Source organism: Macrobrachium nipponense, chromosome 4 (genome assembly GCF_015104395.2).
Source record: "Macrobrachium nipponense isolate FS-2020 chromosome 4, ASM1510439v2, whole genome shotgun sequence".
NCBI lineage: Eukaryota > Metazoa > Arthropoda > Malacostraca > Decapoda > Palaemonidae > Macrobrachium > Macrobrachium nipponense.
Genome location: NC_061100.1, coordinates 67,196,496 through 67,217,362, shown reverse-complemented (window position 1 = coordinate 67,217,362; position 20,867 = coordinate 67,196,496). Strand labels below are relative to the sequence as shown.

Here is a 20,867-nt window from a genome sequence, read left to right as displayed (position 1 = left end):
GGAGGAGGGCTGGTTACGGCTCCCCTTTGCAGAAGTCGAAGAAGACAGAGTCTTTCCCCGGGGCTTCGACGCGACTACCGTCTTAGCCACCGTGGAAGCGCTACCCGAGCTCTTTGGCTTGGCCGCAGTCGAGGCTACCCAGAAGCCTTCGAGACTGCCTGGTGAACCAGACGGTCACTGTCGTCAGTGCGCCGTCTGTCCACCGCAGCGTCCACCATCTCTCCTGGGAAAGAGACGTGGAACTCCGTAAAGGTCCGTTGCGGAGTCCCAATGCCGCTTCACGCCCAGCCGCCCTGGAAACTCGAGTAAGGACAGCGTACCCTACGTCGGAGAACCAGGTTGGCCCACAGTTCACCGTCTGGTGGGCAAGGAAGGAGATGGCTCTTCCCCCAGACTGGCAAAGTCTCCTAAAGGCCAAGTCATCTTCGGGAGAAATTCCCCCGGAGTTGGCTGCGACCTTAGATACTGTGAGGGACCACAGATCTATCCAGGAGACGGCCTGGAAAGCTGCCATGGCAGTGGATTCCAGGCCGAGTGCCTCTTGTGCGAGAACCATAGGTTCTCGGACAGGAGCTGCTGCAGAGACACCCCCCGGCGTTAGCCTGGCTAACTCCGGGTTCACCTGTTTGGGCGGCATCGGGTCCTCAGATGGCACGTAAAAACGCCGCTGTCGCAGCAGAGGAGGTGGAAGCAGCTTGCTCGACCTGCCAGACTTGAGAGAACCGTCTTGCCCGGAGACAAGAGATTCTACCTGGTCCAGCACTGAGTCGGCAAGCTCAGAACGCGGCAAACCCACCGTCGGTTCTGGGTTCCCTCTCTTCGGGCCCCAGAACGACTCGAGCCGGGACGTGGGCTCGGATGGTGGGAGCGGCGATCCTTCCCCGAGTTCATTGTGCTGACGAATCAGCGCAATTACCTCGGCAAAGTTCCTCTGAATCTCAGGAGTGACTGCATCCTGCGGAGTAGGACCATCCAGTCCCTCGAACAGGAGCAGCTCCCGAGACCCTCCCCCCTCGAGGGGGGGGAACAGCGACAGACCCCTCTCAGTCTCCTCCAGCCACTGTGCATACGACCTGGCGGTCCGAGAACCGTGCCTGGTACGTAGGACGTCGTTGGTGGGATCCTGAGGGGCGCACCCCTCACGATCACTCCTCAATACCTCGCCCCTCCCGGTGTAACCCGAGGAGGTTGAAGGTATGGGAGAGGCAGACCTTGACGCTCCCTCCTCGCTCGCTGGCAGAACCAGTGGGCTTGGAAGACTGCAGGCGATCGTCAACCCGCGGTGGCGATCGAGCTGCAGGCCTGGTCGAGCCGTCTCGCTGTGAGAACGGCTGGAATGAGAACAGCGGCCCCGGTCGTGTGTCAGAAGAGCTGGTGCTGGGTCAACGTACCCGATCGCTCTCTGTGAGAGTGACGGTCAGGTGACCGGCGAGCTCCACTGTCACAGTGAGACCGGTGCGATCCTCACGGCGCGTCACGTCGCTGGTACCAGCCGTGGCTGGTGCCGGCGACACGGGGGGACCTCTTCCCAGCCTCAGCCCGTGGCCGGTCGTGGACCGTCACGTCAGCCCGGGTAGCCAGCTGATCGTCGCAGAGAGCGAGAGCTGGTCTGGTGAGAGTCGCTAGTGAGCGGCTGTCACCAGTCTTCGCTCCGTGCGTGAACCTGACGCTGAGCTGGCTCAGAGGTCTGGTTCCTAGCTGCACGGTCACTGGTAGGCGACCGTACACTCGGTACTCTCGCGAACGAGAGGCCGAGACGGATCCTGCTGCCGTGGTCGAACCACTAACAGCAGGCGAGGAAGTGCCGTGTTAGCCGGCACTCCTCTGGTCCCCGTAGTCTTCTTCCTTGCGGAAGAAGAGACGGGTCCTGCCCCGAAGGAGCAGGGTGACCAGCGGAAGAACCCCCCGTCTCACCGGAGCGAGACGGGCCCTTAGAAGCTCCCGAAGGAGACTTCTTAGGGGGGGAGGAGGCGACCTTCTTCTTCTTAGGCGGGGGAGCCTTAGAAGAAGAAGGGGAAGAGGCGGCAGACGACGACGACGACGAAGAAGACGATGAAGACGACGACGACACCTTCCTCCTCTTCTTCTTCTTCTTCGTCAGCTTCCTCAGGACCGATGTCAGATCTGTCATCCAGGGCGGAGCCGGGGCTGCTGTTGCCGAAGCAACAGGGCCCGGACGCACCTGTCCGAACAGATCGGCATCGGGAGCAGCGGCGCCACGAACAGGAACAACGTCAGCAGGTGCAGGCATCACAGGAACAGCAGTGGAGACGGCAGGAACAGATACAGGAACGGCAGCAGTGGTCGGCAACATCACGTCCGTGAACAGCGGCTGGGCAGGTACGGCAGGTACGGCAGGCTGTACAGGCAGACCAGGTGGACGGACCAGCGGCACAGACATCCTAGGTACTGGTGGGAGGTCCAGGGGCGAGCTCTTCGGGCACACGAAGTCCGGTCGAGGCAGCACGGCAAACCCAGGCGGCGGCATCACACTCCCCCGTGGTACGGCGACTGGCCCCTGCACCGATGTAGTTGGTGTAACAGAGACCGCGTGCGGGGTGTACACCAGGTGAGGAGGTGAAGCATAGCCAGGAGTTGAAAGGGTCGTGGTATGTGGTCGTCACCGTAGCATGCGTGACCGCCACAGAGCCAGCGAGATGGTAGAGCAGCCCCTGGACACTCGGCACGCCCTGCAGACCCACGATGCCCACACCTGTCCGAGGTCGTCCTTCGCGGCAACAGCACCTGAGGAAGCAAAGGTCGGGTGATTAGCAGGATCCTCTACCCGTCCGTGAGATGTAGACGAACGGATAGAGGACCCAGAGTACAACTCAATCATCGGGGATCTCGCGCCCTCCTCCACACTCGACAGATCGGGTGAGGAGAAGGACCTAGAAACCCCACCCCCCCCAAAGGGGAAGGCGCCAAACGTGGGAGCTGATGCGGGCGGCAGGAAAGAAGACGAAGTGTCCGTAACCAAAGGAGTCGCGGGAGAGCTTTCGACGACTCCTTTGCAGGCCTTCGCTTCTTCCTACCTTCGTACAAGACCCACTGCGCCTCCGACCAAGACATACACACTTCACAGGGCTCGGCTCGGGTAACATTCCGGACCCCGACACCGACGCGCACAAAATATGTGGATCATTTCAGGAAACGAGCGGAACTTACCGCATTTACGCCCTTCGTACCCGGGCAACAATCTCCGAGGGTAGCGGGGCGTGGAGACTCCATAATTGATCAAGTAATTCACAATGATGAAATAAAGAGGAAATTATTGTACTTACAATGATTACTCATACACAAACACAACCATATACTCAGGGGAAAGCAAACGACGAGAAGCGGGCAGAGAGCGTCGAACACACACGTCTTACTCGCTGTGAGGCCGAAAGCAAAAGTGATTTGTTTACCTCCCAGTCGCGCGCAGCGCGCCTGTCGGACAAGCAGTTAACTACCGAACCCCTTGTTCGAAAGCTTACGACCTATCCAGCTGCCGCTAGTACCTTCCTATTGTAAAAGGACCGAAGGTTTGTATGCCATGTCGGAACAAAGACAATATATAAGAATAATATATATCAATTAATAATGAGCATCATGGAAGAGTTGCAAAGGAATATAAGGCTAAAGGATAATACCCAGTATGGATCTAGCTTAACCTTCCGAGATCATTACAGAAACGGACAGGTAGGCTAAATCTCCTCCAAGACATCATGATGTGGACAGTGGTCCTCGACCAAACCTACTAAATTCGAATTTTCAATCTAGATCGGCAGGGAGGATAGGTCCAACAATGATGTGATAAGAGAGAGGCTCTCTATCCTTGACATCCTCCCTCTAGCACCGTAGCGCCGACAGGGGGAGAGGCATAAAGGGTACAGGGGTAGGGACACTTATCCTACCTTCCAAGCCTAACCTAGGCTTGGTCAGTTAAGCCAGGGAAGGAAGCAACTCTACCAACCTCTCAGTGATATGAAATCAACGTGCATAATCTAACCTTTATTTGGTTCGTATTAAACAATAACTCATTCATATCTCAACCCGGGATAGAGAGAGAGGGGACTCTCTCCTCTCCCGGGATAAATGCGATAGGCTACTAGTAGCCTAACCATTTTACATGTACACTATGCTAAAATTACGCAGATAGGCACGAACACGCTCTTGAGAAGCGGGGGGGGGGGTGGGGGGGGTGGGGGGGGGGGGGGGGGGGGGGGGGCAGAGGCCAGAGGCCAGAATATAAACTATAAACTAATCAATCTTTCTTTAAAACCCCCGAGGACATCATGAGCACGTTAGGCCTTCCTCCGAACCAATCCTAACTTGGTAGGTTAAAATTAAGCATGTAATATGAAATACATCACTGATAATTGTATGGAGTACTCAAAAATCATAAATGTGCATAAACAATATATATACAATAAACAATATAATATGCAATACCATAATGAGGTATCATGGAAGAGTTGCAAGAGGAACATAAGGTGTAAGAAAATTACCCAGCATAGGTCTAGCCTAACTCTCCGAGATCACTATGGATCCGGTCAGGTAGGCCAGATAAACCTCCAAGGACATCCTGGCATGGACGGTGGGCACTCAACCAAACCTTCCATACTCAAAATTTTCGATCTGGTTAGGTAGGGAGGATAGGTCCAACGATTGTGACAAGAGAGATGCTCTATCCTTGATATCCTCCCCATTAGCACTGTAGCGCGGACGGGGGGAGAGGTAAGGGTATAGGGGTAGGGGCACCTAGCCTACCTTCCAAGCCTAATCTAAGCCTGGTCGGTTAAGCTAGGGTAGGAAGCAACTCTTCCAACCTCATGTGATATGAAAATCATAAATGTGCATAAACAATATAATATACAATTCAATAATAATCTAATAATGAGGTATCAAGGAAGAGTTGTAACTAAGGTTAAGGAAACTACCCAGTATGGATCTAGCCTAACCCTCCGAGATCACTATGGAACCGGACAGTTAGGCCAAAGCTCCTCTAAGACATCATAATGTGAACATTAGCCCTCGACCAAACCTACTAAATTCGATTTTTCGATTCAGACCGGCAGGGAGGATATCAAGGATATCCTCCCCCTCTAGCACCGTAGCGCCAGCAGGGGAGAGGCATAAAGGGTACAGGGTTTGGGACACCTAACCTACCTTCCAAGTCTGACCTGGCTAGTTTGGTTAATTGCTGGGGGGGGGGGGGGGGGAAGCAACTCTTCCTACCTCTTCAGTGATATTAAATCTATTTGTATATTTATATATTCTATTCGGTTCGTATTAACAGTAATCATGGAAAGTCACATCAGGGAGGGAGAAAGAAGCTTTCTCTCTCCTGTCCCATAATTATGCGATAGACTACTAGTAGCCTACCGATCAACATGCATATATATTAATTTTACCCAATAAGCACGAACACGCTCTTGGAGAAGCTGGGGGGGGCGGGGGATCTAATTATGAACAAATCAACCTTTCTTTAACCCCTCAGACCTCGACTCCAGAGTACGACAAGAGCGTGTTAGGCCTCTCTATGACCAATTCTGGTTGAATAATAATTAAACACGTAATATAAGATACGTTTGATGATTGTATGAATAATTTTTTATCTATTAAATTTTTAAAGAAATTGCGCTAGAGCTCCACGCGTTCTGATGATGCTCTAGAAGTGGCGGACAAACCGAAGACCCCACACAATAAATTTCTAAGGGGCCGAAGGCCAATTGGGAAGGTCCCGCAACCATCTAAGTTACGAAAACATAAATTGGAATACTCAAACTTCGAAGGAGGAAGAAGTTCTGTAGATGCTATCGCAAAATTAGAGAATTGCTGGGACAACGAAAAGAACGCTTGCACTCAGAGCAATGTCTAATACAGGAATGTTAGATGGCGTGCGAGTCGGGTAGTAGTAGTAGTAGTGGGAGCGAGGAGGGAGGAGTGGCCGTTGCAACGGCTCTCTCCAAGAGAGGGATTCTGGAAAGGAATCCTCTAATTGGCAGAAGACCTGTGAATAGTGGCTTCCACTCGCCCTTATACTTTATATCGACGCCCCTTGGGGTGCTCCACGCGGGGTAGTAAACCTCAGCATACCAGGCTAGCTTTTTTCTTTGGTATATTTAGAATCTATTTATACTTAGAAAAGTGAGCTACAGGGACTTTTCACAGGCGAACACAGGTCGAACCCAGAAATGATATTATCACTATAATGCTCACCTAAAAGTGCTTACATGCAACCAGTAATGATACTGCAATAATAATATCCCAACATAATACCACACAGACTTTTACATAAAAATAAAGGTGGTTAAGGCATTAATAAGCGCTTTCTTGCAGTTTATATTAACCAGTTAATTTCTTAAATTTAGTTAAGCATTTGACAGCAAAGGTAGATCCAGCAAATGAATATCAAGCAGCAGGATTGTTCCTGGAATTTAAAAAAGTTGATACAGTCCAAAAATAGAATGGTAAAGATAAAATACTGCAATTCATAAAAATATATCTGAACAATAAAATTACAACTGAAACATGAGTATTACACACAAAAGTACAGCACCTTAATATAAAATACATATTCTGTGTGCTGGGATAAATTAAAAAATGCAATCCCTATGGCATACAATGGCACCTTAAGGCATGCTACATTATTGTCCTTACCTTCAATAAATATGAGAATGTAGATGTTGCTTGTAAATGGTTTTCAATGTGCATCTCAAAAGACCTAACATCTTAACAAGAGGCACACGTTAAATTACCACGTTGCCATCATTTCTATAAGGTCATGTCTGTTTACCACTCACCATGGTTTGCATTTAAAAAATCACAAACTCAACGCCACGAGACCTGAAAGAAAGAAACAGGACTGTAAATCAAAACAGGTTTGTAACTGATATATGTACTATTTATCTAATTAAATTTATCTTAAATCTTTTCAAGGTCAACTGGAATTTTTTTTACAAAAAATGACAAAATTTCTAAGACAATTTGTATTTTTCATAGCTACAAACCTGAGGTCTTAACAATAGGATCATTTCTAGTGCCTAGCTGGATCCGGTTAAAAAGCAGATGAAAGCAAGGAATCTTGTGATATCTGGCAACACATGCATAGCTCGGGTGAGGAGTGGTCAAGGACCATGCCGTTACGCCAGTCTTTCCCAACTCAGGATGGTTTAACAAACAGCTATGAAAAATACAAATTGTCTTAGAAAATTTGTCATTTGTTCATACGCGAACAAACTTCGGTCTTAACGATAGGATAGACTCATACTTGGAGGGAGGTAAAAGACATCCTAGACCAACTGGGGGCCTACACACCAGTCCAGCTCCCAGAAGAAATTATTTCTGAGAGGGACTGAAGCCTGTTGAGAAGCTACATAAATTAATATCTAACCACTCAGAACCTGAGTGACATACAATGATATATGGGAGAACCATTGTATAGGGTACCAAAGAGAAACTTTGACTGTCCAATAACAAACCAAGACACCAGGGTTTGTGTTACTCCCAAACCCCTCCTTGCCAAGGAGTGGAGCATATGCTACCAAATTACACGACCACACTATCAGTATGACTACCTTACTCACCTGTATCAGACTAGTCCAGCAAATGACTTGTCAATTCCTTAAACTGCCTGATGGAAGAAGGAAAGGAACAAGAGAAAGAAGGAGACCAGCTAACTCACTCATTCTCTCATCCACACAATCATCTTCGTTAAGATACAAATGTGCCCTGTTAAGGGCAACTATGAGTTACACAACCTGTTGGGCAGCCACCAGAGGACCTAGGGAAAATGTGTCCACAGATCTGTGGGCAACATCCTTAAGATAGAAGGAGGTGAACGTGGACTGGCGTAACCAAGTACCAGCACTCAGCACTCTATGTACAACCAAGTTTTTTTTGAAAGCCAGAGAGGAAATAATACCCTTAACGTCATGCGCTCTAGCCTGCACAGATGTGGTGGTGGAATCATCAAGAGTCAAGTATGCCTGTCTGATGGCTTCCCATATCCAAAAAAGATAGTATTTTCAGACCACTTTCTTTGTTACAGCCTGTGCTAACAAAAAGTCTGTGGCAGCCTGGTCTAAGGTGCTGAGTCCTTTTAAGATAGCAATGCAGGGCCCGGACAGGGCACAACACAAGCTCTTGAGCATCACCACCCACAAAGTCATTCAGTGATGGAATGGAAAACGAAGTGAACCTGTCATCATGCACAGAGGGATTTTGGGTCTTGGCCACAAATTCCAGGACAAATTCATAGGACATCGACCCCAACCCCTGGTGTGCTCAGACTGTGGAGCTCTTCTACCCTCTTGGAAGATACCAAGGCCAGAAGGAAAACTGTCTTGAGCGTCAGGTTCCTGTCAGATGAGCGACACAAGGGCTTATATGGAGTCTTAGTGAAGCTCTTAAGAACCAAGGAAACATCCCATGTCGGAGGCTTGAAGCTCTCTAGGAGAACTCGACTGCTCAAACCCCTTAACTAGCAGGGAAGTTTCCAGGAAGAGATGTAGATACCTTTAAGGCGTAACACCAAACTCAGGGCCGCCCTGTAGCCTCTAATGGCTGAAATGGGCAAAGTTTCTCGTCTCTGAGGAAGGTTAAAGTCTGCTATTCGCTGAATAGAGGTTGCGTGGAGAAAAAATGATATTGTTATAATACAATAAAGTTTCATACATACTTACCTGGCAGATATATACATAGCTGGGACGACAGAGTCTTAGCTATGATATATCTGACAGGTAAGTTGATTGTATGAAAACCCCCATTTACGACACCAATCACAGTAATCGCCCCTTTGCCTTAGTAAACCGTGGAGGTTGACTTTCTAACACTGCTGGACATATGCCCTGCTGTTCTCTAAGAAAAGCCTCTCGCTCAGAGAAGATACTTGAAAGCCTCCAACCGTGAAGAGACAGGGATTCTACTGACTAGTGGAACCTTTCCGCATGGGGCTGACACAGGAGATGTCGCCAAGGAGGAATCTTCCTTGGAACCTCTGACAACAACGACAGCAGATCTGGGAACCATTCCGCCTGAGGGGGGACCACTCTGTGCCTAGGATCTGATCCTGGCAACTGAATTTGTCTACGACCACATTCCGTTTGCCTGGGATATACCTGGCTGAGAGCTCTATCAAATTGCTGACTGCCCACTGGTGAAGCTCGACAGTCAAGGCATGAACGTGACGTGAAACCAGGCCACCGTTTGTTCACGTAGGCTACCACCGTGGTAGCCTACCTTCTACCTTCCCCAAAAACTCCTTCAGACCCAGGAAAGGCTGCCTTCAACTCCAAGATGTTGACATGTTGCTGCTTGTCCTCCAAACTCCAAACGCCTGAAGCGATGAGGCTGCCTAAATGAGCCCCCTAACCTGCAAGGGAGGCGTCCAAGAACAGAAGGAAGTCCAGTGGAAGAGAACGCAGAGGGACACTCTTCAACAGATTCTGGTCATCCAACCACCAACGAAGGTCTTCTCTCACTTCCAGAGACAGAGGAACCATTAACAGTAGAGTCCCCTGCCAGAGACCAGAATTCTCCCAGTCTCCATTGCAGAGACTGAAGATGAAGACACCCATGAGGGACCAGCTTCTCCAGGGATGACAACACTCCCAGAAGAACCTGCCACTGATGAGCTGACTGATATGATTCTGACAGTAAGTTGCGCGCCACCACCCGCAACTTCTCCAATCTCTGATCAGACCGGAAAACTTTTGCCACTGTCGTATTGATGACCATGCCCAGGTAGAGAATTCTTTGATGTGGGTACGAGGTTCAACTTTTCTTGGTTGACTAATATGCCCAGTTCCAGACAGAATTGAAGTAGACGATCCCTGTCCTGCAGCAGCTTTTCCCTGGAAACTGCCAAGACTAACCAATCATCGAGGTACTTCAGCAAATGGATCCCCTGAGCATGGGCCCAACTTGACACGAGAGAGAAGACCCTTGTGAACACTTGAGGGGCTGTCATCAGCCCGAAGCACAAGACTTTGAACTCGAAGACCTTGTCCCCAAGAGAGAAGCGAAGGACCCTCTTGGATGTTGGATGAACAGGGATTTGGAAGTATGCGTCCCTTAAGTCTATCGACAGCATGAAGTCGCCTTCCCTCATGGCTGCCAACACCGAGCACGGGGTCTCCATCTTGAACCGTGTCTTCCTGATGAAGTGATTCAAGGTGGATAAGTCGATCACAGGCCTCCATCCTCCCAACGCCTTGGGCACCAAGAAGATGTGACTGTAAAACCCGGGGACGGACGCACCACTTCCTCTATCGCATCCTTGTCCAGCATTTTCTGCACTTCCTCCCAAAGAGCCAAGAACTTCAGAGAATCTAGAGGATATGCCTTCCTGAGCTGCGGCTTGTCCAACAGAGGAGGAGAGAAGTCGAATGGCAGTAGGTATCCCACCCGAAGGACATTTACCACCCACTTCTCCGCCCCACAACTCTGCCACTTGGCCCAATGGCCCACCAGGCAACCCCCCACCCATGGCGCAGGAGAGGGAGAGGCGCCTAACCTACCAACGGCCCCCTTTACCTCTGGCCCTTGGGCCCTTTCTTGGCTTAAAGGAACAAAAGCGAAAGGGGCATTGATCTTCTGACTTAGGCTGAGTCGAACGGGAAGGCCCTGCCGAACTCGAAGTCCTCAATGGCCCTACCAGGCAACAATCTCCTTGACTGCTGCTGGACAGGAAGAGGAGGAGAGACCATCTCCGAGGACGAGACTTTGACTTAGACACGGCCTAGTGCACCAATCTGGTCTTTGGTGTCAGCGGTCTATCGCATTCTCAAGCTCTGTCCAAGGAAACAAATATAGAGACTCAAACAGATCTCTTTTCCTCAATGCCAGCAAGGACTCCGTGTCGAGCGATCTCTCCATCCTAGACAAAGCTGTGTCTCTTCTAATCAGAAGAAGGTTAGCCCATAAATTAGCACTGAGGTGAGCCAAATACAAAAACGCCTTGCCCCCGGACTGCAACAGACTGGCATGCGAGGATGCACTCACCAACCCTTGCGGGCACCTGTCGGAAGCTATCTTGGCAATAATCACAGCCAGAAGTCCAGCCAAGAAACCGTCTGCAACATGGAGGCCGCCATAGATTCCAATGCTGAGGCATCTTGCGGAGACCTTGCGGAGATAAGGACGGAGCCACCGACCTCACCTGCTCCAAGTCAATCCCGGCTTCAGGCGAATGACGTCTGGGTTAAGATGGCGTGACAACAAAAAATCAGAGCTCGTGGCATAGTACTTCCTATGTCTCGTGAGACGCTCGGGTAGTAGCTTGGTAGAGCCCCTAGAGCAAAGCGAACTGTCCCAGGTCTGAAACAGAGGCGCTAACCTTCTGCAAGAACGACCGAACGTGCCCCGCAAAAGAAGCTGAGAGAAGATTTGGGTCCTGAGTAGCTCCCACAAAGGTTTCCAATCAAGGAGTGTAAGAAAGCCGAGCCTGAGTCCTACTTTCCAAGTTGTTAAACCCACGAATGAGATCAACAACTTCCGAAAAGGAAGACAAAAACTCTTGCGTCTCTCTCCTCCTGCTCTGGCAACGGAGACCGATGATGAGAAGGATGTGCAGGCTCCTCTAAGGCACCTTCCCCACTAAAATTAACGGAAGGGTTAGCAGCACCAAACAGCCCGAAACCCCAACTACCTGTCTGGGCTGGGTCCATGCGTCGGCTTCCGAGACGAAACCACTATAACACTAGGCACATCACTTACCCCAACAGATGACTCACTAACATGTCCGTGAATGGTCACAGGTGTGCCAGACGTACAAACGCGATGATGGGGGGGAATCCTGAACACTCGAGATCGAAGGAGAATCCCCCAGAGTCGAACTCTTGGAAGCACCAGTGAGTGAGGCAAGCAAAACACTCCTGCTGCCACCAACTCCGCCCTCACTACCTTTGACCTCTTGACAGGCGCCTTGAGATCCTTATGGCGACAAATAGGCCTTGGAGGAAGAAGGAGCACTTACATCATGTGCAGGGCGGGAATATGGGAGGTTGCAACATACTCGCTATTGCATGGAACGGGGAGGTTGCAACACGCTGGCAATGCGCACAGACGGGGGGGGGGAGCGGTAACACGCCGGGATTAGAAGTAGGGGACGAAGCATCCCCTGCAGATTGCACAAGGGAAGGAACACTAACACTGCCCGAAACACCAACACTCTCGGGAACACGTCCGCGTCGTTCCTCCCTCGTAGGTGAAGAAAGGGCAAAGTCCTTAGCCTTCCAACGCTTGATACGTTGACGAGGGCCGTAGAGGGGGAAGAGGGAGAGGAAGAGCACTGGTTTCTTATGCAAACTCTTCTCAGGAGGCGGGGATGAAGCAAACACGTTTCCTACCAGTCCTCCCAACCAATAAGGCAGCCAACTTGACATCAAAACAGTCTAACCTCTGAAGCACTGCCTGGCATATAACCTTAGACTGATGTGCCAGAGAAGGCTCCGATAACAAGGAAGGGAGATGTAGCGAACTGGGCGGCAGGGAGGACGTCACGCCAAGCGAGGCAGATCAGAGGAGACGACTGGGAGAGACATCATTAATGGGGAGTGACGTAATCAGACGCCACTGGGGGAGGAATACACAAAGACAGATCCTGTGACGTCATCAACAGGACTGACGCCACAGCGTCTCTCCGACTCGAAGAAGCGGCAGCAGCCTCTGGCGGAGCAATACAAGATGGCCGACCTCGGCTACCCACGAAGACGCAGGCTGGGAGGAGGGGGGACGGCCTGGCCAGTCCGGGGAGGGGAGGGGGGGTGCCAGCTTCCACAAAATGTGCTAGCAACCCCTCCAAGGACCGGGGGACCCCCAAGCCCAAGCGTCTTCCAAATTGCTGCCATTTTGGATGCCTCCGACTCTGAAAGAAAAGATTGATGAAAAGCTTCACCCTTCTCTGGAATCAAATTAACTCCCAAGGAAGAAGGGGCTACATTCAAAACATCAGCCTGGTGGCCTCCCGATACTTCCAGCGACGAATCAGTGGAGGAAAAGGAAGGAGACACAGGAACAACGCTACTATGGGGGTTGACTACTGCAGGAGACGAAGCACTGGGAAGAGGTGAAAAAACCCTCCCAAGTAGGAGAGTTGAAACCCTCAATGTTCTCTCTTGCCATAAAAAAACTTCCACTGCTCTTTAGGCCATGCCCTGCATTCCGTACAAGGATTCGTTATAGTAAAAAACATTAGAACGACACCTACTGCACGTGATGTGAGGGTCAGTCGCTGCGAAGCCAACAAACGAGAACAAGGAAATATGATATTGTTATGATACAATAAAGTTTTATGCATACTTACCTGGCAGGTATATATATAGCTGTATTTTCTGAAGTCCCGACAGAATTTAAAAAACTTCCGACACACGCAGTGGTCGGCCAGGTGGTTAGTACCCATTCCCGCCGCTGGGAGGCGGGTATCAGGACCATTCCCATTTTCTATTCATAATTTTTATTTCCACTGTCCCCTGAGGGGAGGTGGGTGGGTACTTGAATATATATATATAGTCTGCCAGTTAAGTATGAACAAAACTTTATTGTATCATAACAATATCATTTTGCTCATGAACTTACCTGTCAGATATATATTATATAGTTGAACCCCACCGTTGGAGGTGGGAAGGGACAGAATAGAAGGATTTTGGGAGGGACACAAATGCATGCAGATGATTTACATCTTGGTTCCACTGTTAGCATAGCCGACTTCGTGATTACTGTCACCCAAGTCTGCTTCTGCTTTACTAGAGTTGCCAGCGAGGTAGAGACCTATATAAAGGCTGGTGCACTCCAGAATGATCTGTCAACGGGGGCGTGACCACAATGTGACTAGACATATTGACCATACCATGAGGGCTAAGAAGTAAAATAAATATATATATATAATTATATATATCACCACCTGACCAACCTAGCCAAAGTTAATGTGTGTTAACTAAGGCTTCAGAGTTAAGAAGTCGCCGTTGTCAGCGACTCCACAACTAAATTAAGAGCTCTTCCTAACCATTTTCTACAGGATAGGATGAGTGGTACTTCTTGCCCCCAAGATTGTGTCTGCAGACACGTATGGCCCTAGCGAGCAGCAGATCTCATATGCCATCTTCACATCGCCAGGGAGTGTGAAGTGAACCCAGAGTTGCTTCGCTAAAACATGGTACTCAGGATGTTGCTGAGTGCCATGCTCTGTTGAAATGCTTCCGAGGCCGCGCCCTCACCTCGTGAGCATTCAGATAAAAAGATTTCAAATCTTTGTGCAAACACAATGAAGGAGCATTTTTTGAAAGAACTCCTTAACCCTCAAAACCAGGGTGTACTTCGATATGGGCAAGTCTGGTCTTTTTCGGAACACTGCAGATTGCCCGACTGACTTCGACTTTCTTGATTTAAGTAGATAAAACTTGAGAGACCTGACAGGGCACAGGACTCTCTCTGGCTCCTGCCCACTAAACTTGTGCCATCCTTGCTTCAAGCTCCTGGCCCAAGGACAAAACGGGTTTCCATTCTTAGGCCATAACGAAAGGCTTAGAGAGCACACCGCCTTGTGTTCTCTAAAGCCAAAACTGTGACGATGCTTAAAATCTCACTAACCCTCTTTGTCGTATCTAGGGTGGTTAGAAGAAGGCCTTCCTGATCACATGCAAGAAGTTAACAGGCAGGAGAGGTTCGAATGCTTTGACATCAAGAACTTCAGACTACGTCTAAGTTCCATATTGAAAGCTTCGATCCGGAAAATGCACAGTCTGTACTAAAGTCAGGTGAACGACCAGTTGACCAGTCAGACGAATCAAGGACAGCAAGGCTGTACCCTGAAGACCAAAAGGCACTATTCTTAGCTGAAGGATGAGTGTCTGGACTGCCTGGGCGATTCAATCTAAGCAAACCTTGGTGTATCAATGCAACCCAACGTCGTCCGCAATCGACTTCGTCAATAAGAAACTCAGGGCTACTATATGTCGCCTGATCTCGCACGAGTGTCTGACTCCGAGAAAAACAGGCGAGACAAAAAGTAGATGGTGAGCTAGAATCGAGATTCCACAGACCTCAATGATCGTGAAGGTCTTTGTTGTTGACAGATGCAAATCTGTCAAACAACATTCTCTGTTGTCTGTTCGCACTGGCAGAATTTTCAAAAACTCTCGGCAACCGCTAGACCACTGGTAGTTCAGGTGATCTCCCCCACGTTCCCGTGGCGCTGGTACTTGGAACTATTCCCGTTTTCCTCAGATTTTCTCTGAACCCTGTCTCCTGAGGGGAGGTCAGGAGGGTGGGAAAATGGGAATTTAATATATTACCTGCCAGGTAAGTATGCATAAAACTTTATTGTATCATAACAATATCATTTTATGCATGACACTTACCGGCAGGTATATAGCAGATTGACACATTTTGGAGGTGGGTCACAGACAGCAACATCGTCATAATTCAAAAATTAACTAATTTTTAAAAAATTATTTATTAAGTTCCTACCTGCTAAGGTAGCTGACTCGTAGGGTCCTGCCTCTTAGCCTGCTAAACCTTAGTAGCTCTCAACTAGGATGTGACCTGTTTGTTGAGAAAGCTAACAACAAGGGTCTGACAACTGGACGGACCAATTTGTTGACAGGAAACCTAGCCCTCTCTACCAGGGCATTCATGCTAGGATAAGTTAGACCCACCTGAACCACACACAAAGCTAACGTAACACATTACACTTCACATACTGAAGAGGAAATAACCCTCTCAGACAACCATAAAAAAGAACACCACTTAATTAAAATACCTAGCATGTTAGTAATCTTTGATCGTTGCTGCCGTCGATCGAGACGATTCGTACGGACTTTTGCAATCCTGTAACGAACCTCTAGATGATCGTTACATTCTACGCCTGTTGTTATAATAGGCTCTTTCTCGTAAACTCGAACAGGGACCGAGAGAAGATACTTCTTAAGAATATGAGAGAGCTGTGGAATATCAGAGTTGATCTGGAACACTGGTTCCCAAAAACTCGTTTTTCGAGGACTGGAGGGACTACCGAATCGCTTTTACTTCTTTCAGATTAAGATCCAGGACATCTGAAACCCTACCCAGATGTCCGGCACCTTCTTTCTATCACCTCAGGTGATAGACGCACTGAGAGATGTACAGAATCATTCCTAGATCTTGAATAATATTTCAGTTTCCCGGTAGTAAAAAACTGTGGTCTGCATTGCAGTCTATTCGGGGAAACAAACTTCTTCAGGAAGGAAATGGTCCCCAGCAAGCTCATCCATTCCCTCCCCGAGTATGCTTACTTCCCTAATAAGGCTGCGGTTGCCTAAGCAGGAGAGCATATAAAAGTGCAATGTTGCGGTAGACTCGTAGTTCTATACCGTGCGGTAACGAGAACCGAAAGGATTAAGAGATACTCTGTTGAACATAGTAAAGCAAAACGAATGCAACGTTTATTCATTCACGTAAGAAATCCCCTCAATCGTTTAGGCTAAAGTCCGTGATTGTAGGACAGATAAACAGTTAGTCAGTCAATCCCGCAGGAGAGAGAGAGAACGTAACCTACCGCGCATGACAGCGCACGATCTGTTACATGGTCGGATGGACTGGAGGACAGAGTCAGACACAGCGTGACAGCAGCCGCCAGCAGCTTACGAACGTCGTCTCTAACTTATGTCTGGGTTTTGCCAGCTACCCTATCTACGAAGAGATCGGTCCGTTATTTATTGAGCAGAAAGACTCTGAAACTGTATATTTAAGCGCAACCGAAAACGCTAAATATATAGATGCGTTTGTGTCGTCAGAAACACTACCATAACATCGGTAAAAGATAACTCGGAAAACTCCGGAAGTGCAGGAGTAACGATTAAATGTCCTTAAAATAAAAAATAGCCAATAGAGATCTCGGTTGCCCCTCCGAAGCCGGTAACTACCAGCAAGCGTATATGACTTGAACCAACCAGTAGTAAAATAACGCAAGGCAAAAAATGATATATCACAATAAAGTTTTTTTTCATACTTAACCTGGCAGACATATATATAGCTGAATTCGGAAAAACACAGCTACATACATATCTGACAGGCAAGTTTCATGAACAAAACTTAGAGAATCGAAGCAGACAGCTCAAGCTTCTTAAGATACTGGACATAAGCGTTCATTGACGTAGTCTACAAGTCTATTTCTTGTACGAGTCTGCGAATGAGGAATGAGAGCTCTTCCGAACCTTGTCCTTATTCGCTTACGCAATATCAAGTTAATGAGATGTTTGTCAATGAGAAACTAACCCATTAACGGTACAGAGAGATATTTTGTCAATGGCGGAGACCCACTTACCTTGACAAAAACGATAGTATATTGTCAAATGGGGGAAAGTCACTGAATGACAAAACGTTAATCCAGGAAGTCGAGCCTTTTATTTTTTTTTCGATTCCCGTCTCAAACAAGGAAGGGACAAGAATCCTGTTAAGAGACTGGGCTTACGGTAGGTAGAGCGACGATGTTCAATCGGCATGGAAGTCTCGACTAGAAACTAATAAAATCTATCATCTGAAAAACCCTTTCAGATGGTCTAAAAAGCTTTAAATTTATTGGCAGTATGGCAAAGGAAGTCCTGTCTTGCGCTTTCCTGAAGAGCGTCCTTTGATGAGTGCCTTTGCAAGAATCCTACTGAACATTGCCGAAAATCCTGACGTTCAGGACGTCGAGCATTTACATAAACCGTAACTGTCTTATCTCAAAGTCTTGACTGATGGTAGAGAAAACGAGATCTTTCCTTGAGCTTTCCTTAACTCCATCCACCTTTGCGAAAAGCAATATAATATTGACAGAGACCTCTTGAATTCACGAAAACCCGAGGTCTTGCTGGGTTTCGAAGACGAAGTTCGTTCACTTTCTTGAGGCTCAAATCTTAAACAAGAGCTTGAAGAGTTCAACAGAAAGTTCTGCGTGCGCGCTTGGCGTCCAGGCCTGGGCGGCGAGGACGCTGGCGTCCACTGGCGAGGACGCTCGGCGTCCTGGTGCGCGCATCTGGCGGCCACTGGCGAGGACGCTCGGCGTCCACTGGTGCGTGTGTCCATCCGAGCGTCCTGTTCAAGCCGATCGTCCAAATAAGCGTGCAGAAAAGCGTCACTCGCTCCTGACAGGCGTCAAAACAAGCGAGAGAAACTGCCTTCTTTTCTATTTCTTGGTGGAAAGACGTACACGTGATCAGGCAACTTTCGCCTTCTTACTTCTCACTGAAAACATAAACGAGGGGAGAGGGGACGTGAAGCGTCCTCTTCTAATAAAGCTTCTTAGAGGGCGCGAGTCCTTCCGAGAGCTCCAACCCTTGTGCGGGGAGGACGCCTCGGGAGGACGAGAAGCAATCCTTCAGGATTCGTGCATGTGCACGCACTTTGGGCAGTCTGGGGATTTTCATCAGAAACTGCGAAGGCACGCCAGATCGGTGGGGTTCCCTGTAACCCTCCTTCGGCTTTCGACATGCCCTCTCCCTTGGTTCTGGGAGTTCGACAGAGGTCTAGACCTAGAGGCGTTATAAGGCCGATCTGACGCACCCTCCACTACACAAGCCACTTCACTATTGCTCTCTAAAGCAAGCACTTTCGATTCTAAGTTACGATCGAAATAGTAAAAGAGAAAGGGCAACAACCTCTACAGGACACTGTTTTAGGGCCCGAGGCAACAATACAGGGTTAGGCGTAACAAAAACAGAAGTAGCCTCTCACAACAATGAAGGAGAGCGATCACCTCTCGCAGACATAGTCATAACCCGTAGGCCTACTACAGCGTTAGGCAAAATAAAGTCTACCGGAAGGTTAGCAGTATCATACCCTGACTTTCGTAATTGATTAATTGCGTACATACTACAAACTTTTCCTTACGGAAATAGACATGTTTACTGATTAATTGCGCCCCCCAAGTGCGGAACTACCGAAGCTTTCGGTAGCCACACCCTACTTTGCAGACAACACCCTCTGAAACTAGCCTAACTAGATTCAGATATCTTATGCAAAAATGAATCAAATTCAAAATCAATTTAAGATAGCGTATGCCTAGCCACAAATCCAAAGTAAATAAATTAAAAGACAATTAGGATACTTAGCGGCAAATGAAGTTTCCAAAATCCTAAGCCGGAGGTACACTGAAAAGGGGATTTTGACGTAAGGAAAAATCTATTTTCTGGGGCGATTGGCTTCGTGTCGCCAGCGAAATATCCTTTAATCTATTATTTCTATTTTTTTTTTCTAGGGTTAAATGTACTAACACATACCAGAGAATAAATAAATAAAGAAAAAGGTCAGTATAAACTGGACTCGCTCACCCTCCAAGAGGGTGTCGGTATGAACACTAGGCGAGTGAGACCACTACCACGAGCCAAATACCAATAGAAATCTCCCACAACAAAAAAAACCCTCCATGAGGAGAGCCGACCACAGAGTGAGCAGCTCGTACTACTACTACTCCAATCCCATGCTGCCGACTGCTGCGCCTCTGGTGGCCATTCCTTTTCAGTTAGCGCACACGAGTCACACGTGTTATTTTTCTCTCTGTGTTTTTTGTGCCCTTTCGTTGGATTTATCTATAATGGAGCGCAGCTATCGCAGCAGCTAAGTTAAGTACTCAGTAATTTATGATTAGTTGGTTTTTTCCGACCCCTGGGACAGTATTTGCCGTTTTTTGTAGGTAAATATCGTTCTCGGGGTCGGAAGTATGGCAGCATGGTTCTGCCGCGTGATGGGTTCGTTCTTGGTCTCCCATACCTAGAACATCCCTTTATTTATGTACGCTCTATTTTGATTATCCGCTTTGTTTAGATTAAGGTCTACTCAGGTTGTCATGCATGCATGTATTTCACCTTATGTAGGCTTTTTCTATCCAGACCCTAGTCCAGGTTCTTAGTATCGGCTCTGACTAGCTTTGAGTGGTAGACTTGCCTTCGGGTTAGTCGTACACTCCTGGATTTTTCTCTCCTGCATATTACTTTCTCTCTTTCATTTTATTTTATTTATTATATGTATTTTTTTTTTTTTTTTTTTTTTTTTTTGTCATCGTTAGGTTAGTTAGGCGTCTGGCTTAGCCTAGGTCCTGGCTCATAGAGCCTATACTACCGCTGATCAGCTTCAGTTGCTTCCCTATAGGATCTCTCTGATCAGTTGGTTTTAGCCCTGTGGGCCTGTATGCTACCGCTTTTCAGTTCAAGTTGCTTCCCGATAGCTTCTCTCTGATCAGTTGGTTGGCCTAGGTTTGGTTATCGTATCTCAGTTTACCGCCTCGTGGTCACTTCGTGATCACGGGACAGCCAGGGAGCATGCCCAGTCCACCCTTCCCCCCCTCCCACCGCTCTTCCATAGAGCTTTTGTTCGGGCGGGGGGGTGGGTCGGTCTGCCCATGCTCGCTCCGCATACCCGAGCCTGCCTCCCTCTCTCCCCTCAGGCGGAGGGGCTGGGAGTCGGGACAGACCCAGACTGGTCTCGACCTCTCCGGCTTCTCGGTGGCCGGCCGGGTGTACGTTGTGGGGGGCCCTGGCCTTCCCCCCCTCTGTTACTACCTTGTCGCGCCGGGCTAGCTCGAGCATGTATGTCCTCCTCCCTTTCTCCCTCCTTACTAGAGCTCCTCCCTGATCGAGTCCTGGTATCCAGCGGAAGGGGCTAGTCCACCAGCAGAGTGGACCGGAACATACAGTAGGTCACTACTAACCTTACCGTATTGGCCTGAGTTTCTACACTCCGCTTCACAACTGAACCTAGTCCGGTTCGCTTGTGTTTGAGGTTTAAGTTATCTATAAAGTTTATCTTAAGTACCTTAAACCATCCCCCACCCCCCTCCCTTTCATATTCACCGGATCTCTCCGGGATTATAGCCTATTCAGGCAATGCAGGGAGGGGTTATGCCCAAATTAAAATTTTTTCCG

General features: G+C 48.5%; 1 long non-coding RNA gene across 1 annotated transcript in view; it reads right to left on the bottom strand.

Moving 5' to 3' along the window:
* The window catches only part of LOC135211652 (uncharacterized), a 77,341-nt gene that overhangs the window by 35,402 nt on the left and 21,072 nt on the right, over nt 1-20,867 (bottom strand). Inside the window, exon 2 of the long non-coding RNA XR_010313695.1 lies at nt 6,649-6,834. This is a non-coding gene — a long non-coding RNA (uncharacterized LOC135211652). The remainder of the gene's footprint in view (nt 1-6,648; nt 6,835-20,867) is intronic.